This window comes from Rhipicephalus microplus, chromosome 5, assembly GCF_043290135.1.
Source record: "Rhipicephalus microplus isolate Deutch F79 chromosome 5, USDA_Rmic, whole genome shotgun sequence".
Lineage (NCBI taxonomy): Eukaryota > Metazoa > Arthropoda > Arachnida > Ixodida > Ixodidae > Rhipicephalus > Rhipicephalus microplus.
In genome coordinates, this window is record NC_134704.1 from 10,080,854 (window position 1) to 10,091,826 (window position 10,973).

Consider the following 10,973-nt stretch of genomic DNA (forward strand, 5'->3'; position numbering starts at 1 on the left):
ATATCTTGATTTCGGAACGTGAAACCCGGTCATGTTAACAGTAAACCTCATCGATACAATCGATAATAGGTTACTTTAGTTCATCAGGATTACTTATTTATTTATTTCAATGTACCTCACACGCCATTAAGGAAATTTAGAGAGGGGGGCAATAAACAAAATATATATAACTATACTATCAATTTGAAGAAATCACAGAAGAAACAATCGCAAAACCATACGTTTAACAGAAAGCATTACAGTTCCAGATGTATCAAAGATGCACGTAAGGGAAGAGTAAACGAAATGGTTCCTTCCTTACGCACAAGAAACGGAGCGACTACAAAACATTATATTTGCCTACGCAACTGTGGCAATCTTAAAAACGAGCTCACACAAATAATATGTTTGCAAAGCAGCTAAAAATTAAGGAAATGAAAAATAACTACCAAGCAAAATATATAAAAAGCTACGCATTTATTGGTTACAATTCAGGACGATGAATTTCCCGCACGAGAGAAAAGAAAAGAGAAGTAAAGTCCCAGTTTCCCAAATTTGCAAGAAGAGAATGCCAGGATAACGGCAAAAAGCTGCTATGTTAGCAGCTTGACGAGGTTCAAAACCCTTTTTTTTTTAGCATCAATATCAATATTTCGCAGAGCACGCGTATGAAGATGTCTGGACATTGAATGCGCACATAATAACACGCTGCAGTCAGTAGCTCTACCTGCGGGTTAATATATGAGTTCGGTGGAATAAATATTACTCAGCAACAGCAGATGGCGGCACAGTATACGCATTTTTGAAAAGCGCCCTTTGACAGAGTACATGTGTGTTTAGGAGGAGTGGTGAACGATTTACAGTACTTGGTACTGTACTACGGGAGAGCTGAAAGCCGTCCCAAGTGCTGGAAAGTTCAGCCACACAATGAAAGCATACTGTGAGGGTACCAAGCAACCAATTTGGCTGCTTAGGTTACATGCTCTGATTATCTGAAAAAATGCTCACGGCAACTGAAATGCGCTAGCGTGGTCCACCAGAGTTGTGTTACTTTTCGTACAGCAATTGTATTCGTAAGCTCACTTCATTGACAACGTGTTTAACTCTCGTCACATTAACTCGGTGCCCTCACCACATTACTCCTCCTCCATTATTACGTATACATCACGTGCAAATCTTAAGCCTCGAATCACAAAAAGCTGTCATGAGGTCAGCTTTTCGCTCTATTTCGCTCACTTTAACGCAGGGGTTCCCAAGCTTTCTGATCTTGCGTATACTTGGGAAAACGCAATGGCTTATCTGGACTTTTTCTTGAGCATGAGAACAACCAAAAGCGGGAAGGAGAAGGTGGGTGATGAGTGACGTCTCTTGACGCTCGAAACATAGTATTAACCCTGCTCGCGTTGCCTGTCGCCTTTAATATTATCATTGACGCAATACTCCAGATATTGAATTGCTATTCTCTCACATGCCGGTCCGCTACTCGCCTAAAGCGCTCACCGGCCATGCAGTGCATAGTTCAGAAACACCGCAGCGTGAGCAACGTTTCTACACACACACACACACACACACACACAAAAACGCCAGTCATACAGATGCTTGTTGAATTTATTTATTATTTTTTGTAAAGGGAAAAGTTCCTGGCAGTCACACAGCTAAACGATTGTTGACCGGTACGTCAGTCGTAAAGCTAAGCATGAATGCTCGGGTAGCCCACAGCCCGTACGAAGCGAAGCATCTTAAGTTATAATTGCAAAACCTATATGAAGCAGATGACAAAGCACCAAGTATAAAAACTGTGTCACGTGACCACCGTTGCGTCATCAGCCATGAACAAAGCGGCGAGGTGCCTGTAAATGTCGTTCGAACTAGTTTGATCACTCGCGGGCATAAATTACCAGAGCTGTGTGCGTTTTCCCATCACCCGCGGGTACCCTAATTGTGCGGATGTGGCGTATCGTAAATGCAAAAAAAAACAATAAAAAATTTCTTCGCCGAGTTCAGAGAGAGTGAAAGACGGGGAGGTTAACCAGAAAAAATTTCGGCTTGTTACCCTGCACTGGTGACAGAGAAATGCGAAAGAAAGGTATACGGTTGCACTTGTTCTGGCCGTTCGCGGTACCCTAAGGTGCCCTTCACGGAGCCTCTGAGTTCTGCGGAAACCCTGCAGTTTGAGAACCCATGCTTTAACGCATCCAAGTATAGTGTTCTTCCTTCTTTTCATTTCTTTGCCTTTGGGCTATGGAATCCCACAAAACTGTGCCCGGAACGACCCATCCTTTGAGGGGGATGATGATGATGATGATGATGATGATGATGATGATGATGATGATGATGATGATGCTGATGATGATGACGACGAGGAGGAGGAGGAGGAGGAGGAGGAATAAACTTTATTATAAGAAACCAGCAGGTTTAGGTGGCCGGGCATAAACCTCCCATGAGGGGACGTCAAGGGCTTGCCTCGACGCTGCCTCACGGGCGTGCTGGGTCGCCCAGGTTTGGTCGTAACGAAAGCAAGGACATGATGAAAGAGAACAGTGATCTGAAAATGATTTCTTTTTCAAAGGATGGGGCTCTGCAGAGCCCCATCTTTTGACAAAAAAAAATAATTTTCAGATCACCGTTCTCTTTCATCATGCCCTTGCTTTTGTATTCCCCACCTCCTGTTAGATTACGTGTAAATAATTGAATTGAAATAACTTAAAATGAATAAAATGAAAGCCCGAAGTAATATGTCTTGCAAAAGCATTGTGCGCTACGGAGTTCAATTTCGGATGGCCGAAAAGTAGAGCAGTGTATATACGCGTATTACTTTCCAAGGTGAGTATGGCGTATGACAAAATTGCGTATGACAAAAACACAAGCCCTTAATATTACACTTCTTCCCATCAGTCATAGCATCAGTGATTCACAGTACTGGCGGTGCCGCTGGGAAAAAGTACGCGAATATTTCTTCACAATATTATTATATTCTATTCAAGATAATCGCTTGTGGCTGCAACCTTTCAGCATAGCCTGAAAATGTAAAAAGAAACTTTGTAATGACGCAACATAAAAGTTGAAACTCGTAACTGCGTTTTGCACCATGCGGCACAATGCATAGGCTTGTAGTGTCTGCGGTTTCAGCATCTGTTTGTATACTATCTAGGTTTCTGTATATGCTTGTAGGACCTAGACTTGTAGCTATGCCGTAGCGGGGTGCTTTGGAAATTTCGACCGCACGGTATTGTTTAACGTTCACTGACAGAGTACAGGACACGAGCCCCTATCACTCTGCCTCCATCGAAATAAGACCTCTTCAACTGGTATCGAACCGGCAACCTTCGGGTCAGCAACGCGGGCGCCGTAACCCTGTACCACCGAGGTGGACAAAAAGTCTAAAACCGTATTCGTACAATGCATGTCGGTGGGCCAGTTCATTTGATAGCATTGTAGCAAAAAATTTAGGCAGATGTCACGTATCTTGGAAATCGATGTTATGCAAAGCATGCGATTGAAAAGTACTGCGTTGTAATTTTTTATAGGCCGAAAAGTTACGAAGGGACGCTGAAGAAATGTTAAAATGCACGCTGAGACACATGTTAAACAGCCGCATATATTTTATGTAGCCAGTCTCATTACAGTTGTTTTTTCTACAGCAACACCAGAAGGGGTAAGTTGACATGAAGTGCAGGTGCTTCCGGGGACGGCAGCCTTGGACACTGCTATGTAGCTAAATTAACTTTAGTGGATGGCACCTTCCTACAATAGACGTTAACCCTACGTGACGGCTGTATCATAGGAGTATACATCTGTAATCCTTATAAATCCTGATAGCCAGTACTGCAACCACAAAACGTCTATCTTCTAGAAATACAAGACATAACCAGAAATATTTATTGGCGCCTGTTTTGGTCGTACTACTGCTTTCAAAAATAGTTTCACCAAGGAATATAGCTTACACGAACTCCTTACCAATAAATGCTTTTCGATCAGAATATACTGAAAAACAACTTGAAGTTTTTTTTTGTCTAGTTAAGTTTTGAATGATGTATGAATATGGCGTGTTGGCAGTGCCTGAATGAATTATTTGTACACTCATGCTGCGTATGAGTGTTTAGTTCATTGTTTATCTGGCGTAACACTGCTGGACGCTCTATAAGTCGTCTGATTATGTGCTGTGACAGTGTAAACTTTCCTATTTGTTGTTGTTGTTGTTCTTGCTCCTCCTGCTAGGGCTTAAGTAAAGGCCTGCAGAACTTATAAATAGCCCCGCCGCGGTGGTCTGCGGCGAAGGTACTCGGCTGCTGACCCGCAGGTCCCGAGATCAAATGCCGGCTGCGGCGTCTGCGTTTCTGATGGAGGCGGAAATGTTGTAGGCCCGTGTGCTCAGATTTGGGTGCACGTTAAAGAACCCCAGGTGGTCGGAATTTCCGGAGCCCTCCACAACGGCGTCTCTCACAATCATATAGTGGTTTTGGGACGTTAAACCCCACATATCAATCAATCACAACCTATGAATAAATAAATGGGTAAATAAATAAAATTCACGCTTCATGAAGATTAGGGTCTATTTGATAAGCAGTACCAAAACCTGTCGTGTCTGTGTGGTAGAATACTTTATTACCACGCATAATGCAAGGTCCGAGTTCGACTCGTGTGGCACATACCAGCCCGCGGGTATGTGCCACGCGTCTGACGAAGAGGGTTTGACGATGCACGCGACGGGACTGAGGCATTATTCATGTCATGACCAGCGAGTCATATTCTACAAAGCATCTTACCCTACCATACTAATTTTGGTTTACACTAAGTTATAGAGGGGGGGGGGGGGGACACGAGAGCACCCAGATGTCGGTGGCTAGATAGATACGTTTAGATAGACGCTTACGGTGCCTGTAATACGCAAAAAAAACACTTCGCATTTAAAAACAGCGCGAGGAGAAAAGAAAGGAATGGATTGGGCTCAAACGCGCCAGTCCAATCATTCAGAAAAATTTCTGAATATGAGAAGTACCTCTTGAGACGTTAGATTTCGAAAAAAAGTTTGCGTTGAATATATGGCGCTTCAAACTTTGAACGCCCAAGTGAAACTGTGTCGCACTAAATAATTTATATAATATTTAAATAATTCGAACAGTTACTATAATGATTTTTAATGTAATCTCAAGGCATGACTATGACAGATTATTCATTTTTGTTTCGACTTTCTTTTTGTGTTGGCAAAAAAATGCCATATGCTGTGTTTTTCGTTTTTTCTGAAAAAACAAGTTTTTGCACGAGTCGGTTTTTCGTCAATTTTTCCATTTTCTATTTGATACTGGTCTAACTCGTCATGAATTTTCTTTACTTCCATCTTTTTTTTACCTCTTTCTCCCCTCCTATCTTCTTTTCCTCTGTTTCTTCTCTCCTCCCGAAAGAGTGAGCATGCGTTGTGCCACTCCAGGTGGCAGTTGCCAGCTTGTTCTCGCCCTCTTTGCTCCGTGTTCTTGGGTATCCGCGTACGCAACTCAAACAAGTACATAAATAGGTAAATAAATAAATAAATAAATAAATACTGGCTACATGAGCCGAAAAATGTTAGAAAATGAGGATATTGTACATTCTTTTGAAGCGGCGCGGAATGAGCTACACTGACTGCAGCCTTTGTACGTGCACGCATGTGTCCTATTCGTGTACGCTTTGAACGACTTGACATTGAAATTGTGTTTACATGATACGAATGTTCAAGATATATCGTTATGTCACAATAAGTCAATATTTCTATCACTCAACAAAACGCTGTTAATGCGCAGTGCCTTAATGTGTAGCGCTCCATGGGCAAACAAAACTGTGACGAGAATGAAGCTGGCGAGCTGTTTATGCTGTGAGGGCGTGACCTTATGAAGTTGGACGCGTACATGCAATAATAAAATGATGTAATGACATGATTATGGGCACGTTTTCTTGCCCGAAGCAGTGATTTACAATCAACGACAACCGGATCACGAGCGGTACTCGCCACGTACCATACTTTGCCTATAGATAGAGCGTCACTGAAGACATGAAAGGCTTTACACTACAGTTATGTAGATTTCCATCGGCAGAATTATTTCTCGTGGAAAACGAGTGTTATTGCGTCACGGTCTTTGTTTTTACCTGAATCACCGCTTTTGACTCCATGACGTTGCAATCGCAAGGCATTTTTTACTTATTTGAACAGGATCACCTGTATCCTGGAAAAACACTATTTTTCAAAACTATTCATGAATATTTTAGTGTATTAGAAAATGAGGCTGAGAACCCGTTGTTCCCCATATAACAAGTGACCAAAAAAAGGTGCCCTGTTTCCTATGGTCCAGACAAGCTTATACAATCACCCCGGCCGCTGTAAATGGCCACTGGTTTCCCGGTGGTTCTATGGATTTAGCAGCCGTGCAACTACGAATAGTCGCAAAATACAAAAGCCCTTGCAACAAACATTCTCAAAGCCATTCTCTAAAATATGGAATTGCAAGGTCTTACATATTTTCCATTTGATAGTCGAAACTCGGTGCATACATCTTTGTCGTACTGTTTAGTCCAGGTGTTTGAGAGTACAATTTCACGTGATTACTGCAGTTTTTTTTTTAGCACTGGAATGTTAATGAGCCTATGTGAAACATCGGAAATGCTGCACACATTTAGAAACACATAGCTTGCACCTACTCGCATCCGGGCGTGTTAGAACACTTGCGAAATACGAGAACAATGAACCTTGGGCAGTTCCTGTGCGGATACTATCTGAAAAGCCGGGTCACGGCTACATCATTCTTGCTGTCGACAATTTCATCGACGAAATAGAAATGAAATTACTGCTGATGTGCGAAGTGAAATAGAATTCGCCGAAAGTACTACGTGGCGAACAAGTTGGCTGGTTGCTCACGTATTGACAGACGCTATAAAACAGGTAAGAGTCTGAAAAAGCTACAAATCGGTCGTTAAGAAAGAAAATTATTGTACGCGTAGGGTGTATACAATCAGGTTAGCGTAATCGACTGAACAACGTCAAAGCGCTCAGTGTGTTACTACAAGTTGGAGGAATACATGCAGACAGCGCACAGGAGCGGTGGCTAGATATAATTGGAGAATAAAAATGGAAAGTCTATAGTCTTGAAGGTAATAAGAGAAAAAAAGTGGACCTGCAGCTGGAGAGATAACTGATGGGCAGTGACAGCAGCGAAATAGATAACAAGATATGGAAAACTCAACCGAGGAAGGCAAAACATAGGGCGGGAGCATGAAATTAAGAAAATCGCAAGATAAAATGCAACCACGCAGATAACGCAGGACAGGGTGAGTTGTAGATTGTTGGCTGAAGCCGTCGTTCTGCAGTGGACATGAGATAGGCTGGCAACATGACGCCTGCAGTGGTTACTGTACTACGACATGACTTTGATAAGCAAATGTTTTTTATTGATGTGTCTGTATTTTACAAATGTGCTGATATGTTGCGAGAGAGAGAGAAGGAATGTAGGAAAGGTAGGAAGGTTAACTAGACTATGCGTCCAGTTTGCTACCCTACACATGGGGAGGGGAGAGGGGAGTAAAAAAGAGAAAGAAGGATAGACACAAGTCACATAACACGCACAATGCCGAGTTTCACAAGCGGTCCCTCAATGAAGTTGCTGTCAAGTATCTCAGGAGGGCTCATGTGGCTTTCTGTGCTGACGGGCTGCGCAACCAGGCTCCTAAGATCTTTGCTTCATTAAATGGCCGGTCATCGAGTCTATTCAAGGATGTTCAATAGTCTCTATACAGTTGCAGCTTTCACACATGGATGAATCTGCCATGCCAATGCGATGGCTGAATGACTTAGTAAACGCTACCCCACAGCCGGCACAGCATTGTAGCGTCACGTCGAGAAATCTTGGATGGCAGTTGTTTCTGGAGTAATGACTTAAGATTCTTAGGGCGATGATTGGAGTTAAGTGGAGAATTCCAGTGCGCAAGCGTGGCATTATGCGCGATGTGACGAAGTTCTCTAGCTGCGTCTACTCTTGACAAGGGTATTAACAGTGTGGGCGCTCCATTGTGGGCACATCGGGCAGCGTCGTCTGCGAGGTAGTTACAACTGATGCCGCAGTGACCCGGCAACCATTGCAAAACAATATCGTGTCCTTGATCAGCGGCGCGAAGACAAATTTCATTAATACAATACACCATCTGGTGGTAGGTTCCACGTCGTAGACTTCGCACGCATTGAAGGACTGCGTTGGAGTCGCAGAAAATGGTCCATCTACTAGGGGATTCTTGCGTAACAAACTCCACAGCGGCTCGAAGAGCGGCGAGCTCGGATCCCGAAGATGTCGTGACATGTGATGTCTTGAATTTGACGGTGATTGATCGAGATGGTATGACAAAGACACCCATCGAACTTCCCGAGACCGAACCGTCCGTGTAAACATGAATTCGGTTAGCATACGACAAATGCAAAAGGTCCAGTGAGATCTGCTTGAGGGCTGGAGATGACAGGCTTGCCTTTTTAGATATCCCCGGCACTTCAAGGTGCACAGTCGGTCTTTTCATGCACCACTCTGGAGATAGTGGTATGGCTGCGGGCGAGAATCTCCACGAGATGGAGTTCTGGTTAGCCGCAACAACTTTGCAAAACGCTGCCTTTGGTCTTTCTAGTGGCAAGCTAGGAAGGTGGTGGTTAGGCACTCTGGATATGTGACGGATATGTGTCCGGAGTGTGTCGACAGTTATATATGTCGTGATCGGATGGTCTGTAGCAATACCAATTGTTGCTAACGTATTGTTAATAGTGTCAAAGCCTTCCTAGCTACTCCTGAGCACTACTATAAACGTTTGTTTGATTCATCGAGTATACTGTAATGCACACTTGTCCGCATTGTTAGAAAAAAGCACGACATGATGTTCGGACAAACTTTAAACAGTTTTCCAGTCATAAAAAGTTCTCAAATAACGTTCCGAATTCTAGGTATGTTCCTTGTATCAACATACCATTATTATCTGATTTTCATTCGAATGACTTTTTATTGCATTCGTGTCTGCGTCCATGAAATTATAATCCGCCTCTATGTATACCTTACTTTGGCCATCACAGAATTGTATCATTAACACTGCGTCCTCTACGGCACTCACAGACGCACAATGTTTGGAACCTGCCTGTCAGGTCTGCTTGCTGAGCATGTGGTCATGACTACAAGGTCATAGATCTTGTCCATGACAGAAACCTTTGTTCAGAGGCAGACCCACTAGACCAAACATTTGATTACTGTCACTATACGCTCTGAGTGGAAGCTTCTAGGCCATCCACCTCGGTAGACAACAATGAATATATTGCTTAGGTTCTTCATACTGAAAAAATGGTGACATTCACCAAATAGTAAACTGATTCGTCCAAAATCAAGAAAGCCGACTAGTTAAAACTCTGCACAAGGAATCTTTGTAGAATTACTGAAAACAGTTGAGTGGAGCTTTCACACTACAATCGTTTGCTTAGCAGCCAGAGTACCTGCACAGTAGCCACGTCTTCCGTGCAGCAGAATAACTTGGAAAAGTCGTCACTTTTACCTGTTTTTCTATTAATTATTAATGAAATCTGATGTCCCAGACTACGATATGATTAGGCGCGACGCCGTAATGCCGAAAATTTTCGAATCCCTCGGGTTCTTTAAGGTGCGCCTAACTTTATTACTACGGGCATCAAGCATTTTCGACTACGCGGCGGGGATTTGATGGCGTAACCTTCAGGGCAGCATCCAAGTACGACAACCACTAAACCGTCGTTGTTTACCTGAACATTGTAATAGGTTTACTTCTTCTCTTAAAAAAGTATTCGAGCACACTTCAGTCTCAGTTTATTTACTTTCATATAAAACATGCATGCTTACATAAGTATTCCGAAGGAGGTCGCAGAGCACTTGGCTGAAGAGACCTCCTGTAAAAAAATGCGTGCAATGCGTACAAGTAAAAAGCAACTTCGTCAACAACGTGGTATAAGTTATACAAATAAATGTAATACAAAATAAACATAGCGCCATTTTCACAATTATAAGTACAACTAAACACTGCTTACAACATTAGAAATAAAAAAACAGAAATAATTGACTAAGCGAACAAAAGAATGATAAAAGCAGGAGAAAGATGAGTAGCTGTGGAATATTTGGGACTACACGAATAAGAACAGGTGTGGGTAATATTACACATCTCGGAATTCTAAGGTATCCAGAAGAAATGTGAACAATGTGTTTTTAAAAAGAGGTAATGATGAAGACTGCTTAAAGTTAGGAGGAAGACTGTTCCAGGTCGATAACGACGTGATAAAAGTGCTTAACAACACAATTTCGACCACCTGGGGTTCTCTAACGTGCACCCAAATCTGAGCACAAGGGCCTACAACACTTCCGCCTCCATCGGAAAGTGTGTGTGTGTGTGTGTGTGTGTGTGTGTGTGTGTGTGTGTGTGTGTGCGTGTGCGTGCGTGCGTGCGTGTGTGTGTGTGTGTGTGTGTGTGTGTGTGTGTGTGTGTGTGTGTGTGTGTGTGTGTGTGTGTGTGTGTGTGTGTGTGTGTGTGTGTGTGTGTGTGTGTGTGTGTGTGTGTGTGTGTTGACTACTAAGCCCTCATGAAGAGGGCTTAGTAGTCATATTGTGAGTTGCTTCCTGTATATGTTGTTATATATTTAGCCATTCAGTGATTAAATCTTGACCAGAAAGCGGTGCTATCACCAATATATGTGGTTATGTTGATGTATTTCAATTACATCTGACATCACAAATATATTGGTTAAAGAGAAATTTATTGCTGCTTTATCATCCTATTCGCGCCCCTTCTTAAACACTTGCCGCGGAAAATATCCTTCTTTGAAATTTTACTGCCACAGTTAAAGGCACTATCAGAATTTAGTAACGCCATACGCTCAAAGGCCCCAGACTGCACTAAAAACAAAAATAAATTCCTACATCTTCCATTACATGAAAAAAACTTTCTGCTGCTTGCAATATGGTCTTTTTAGTTGGCTTTTAGCG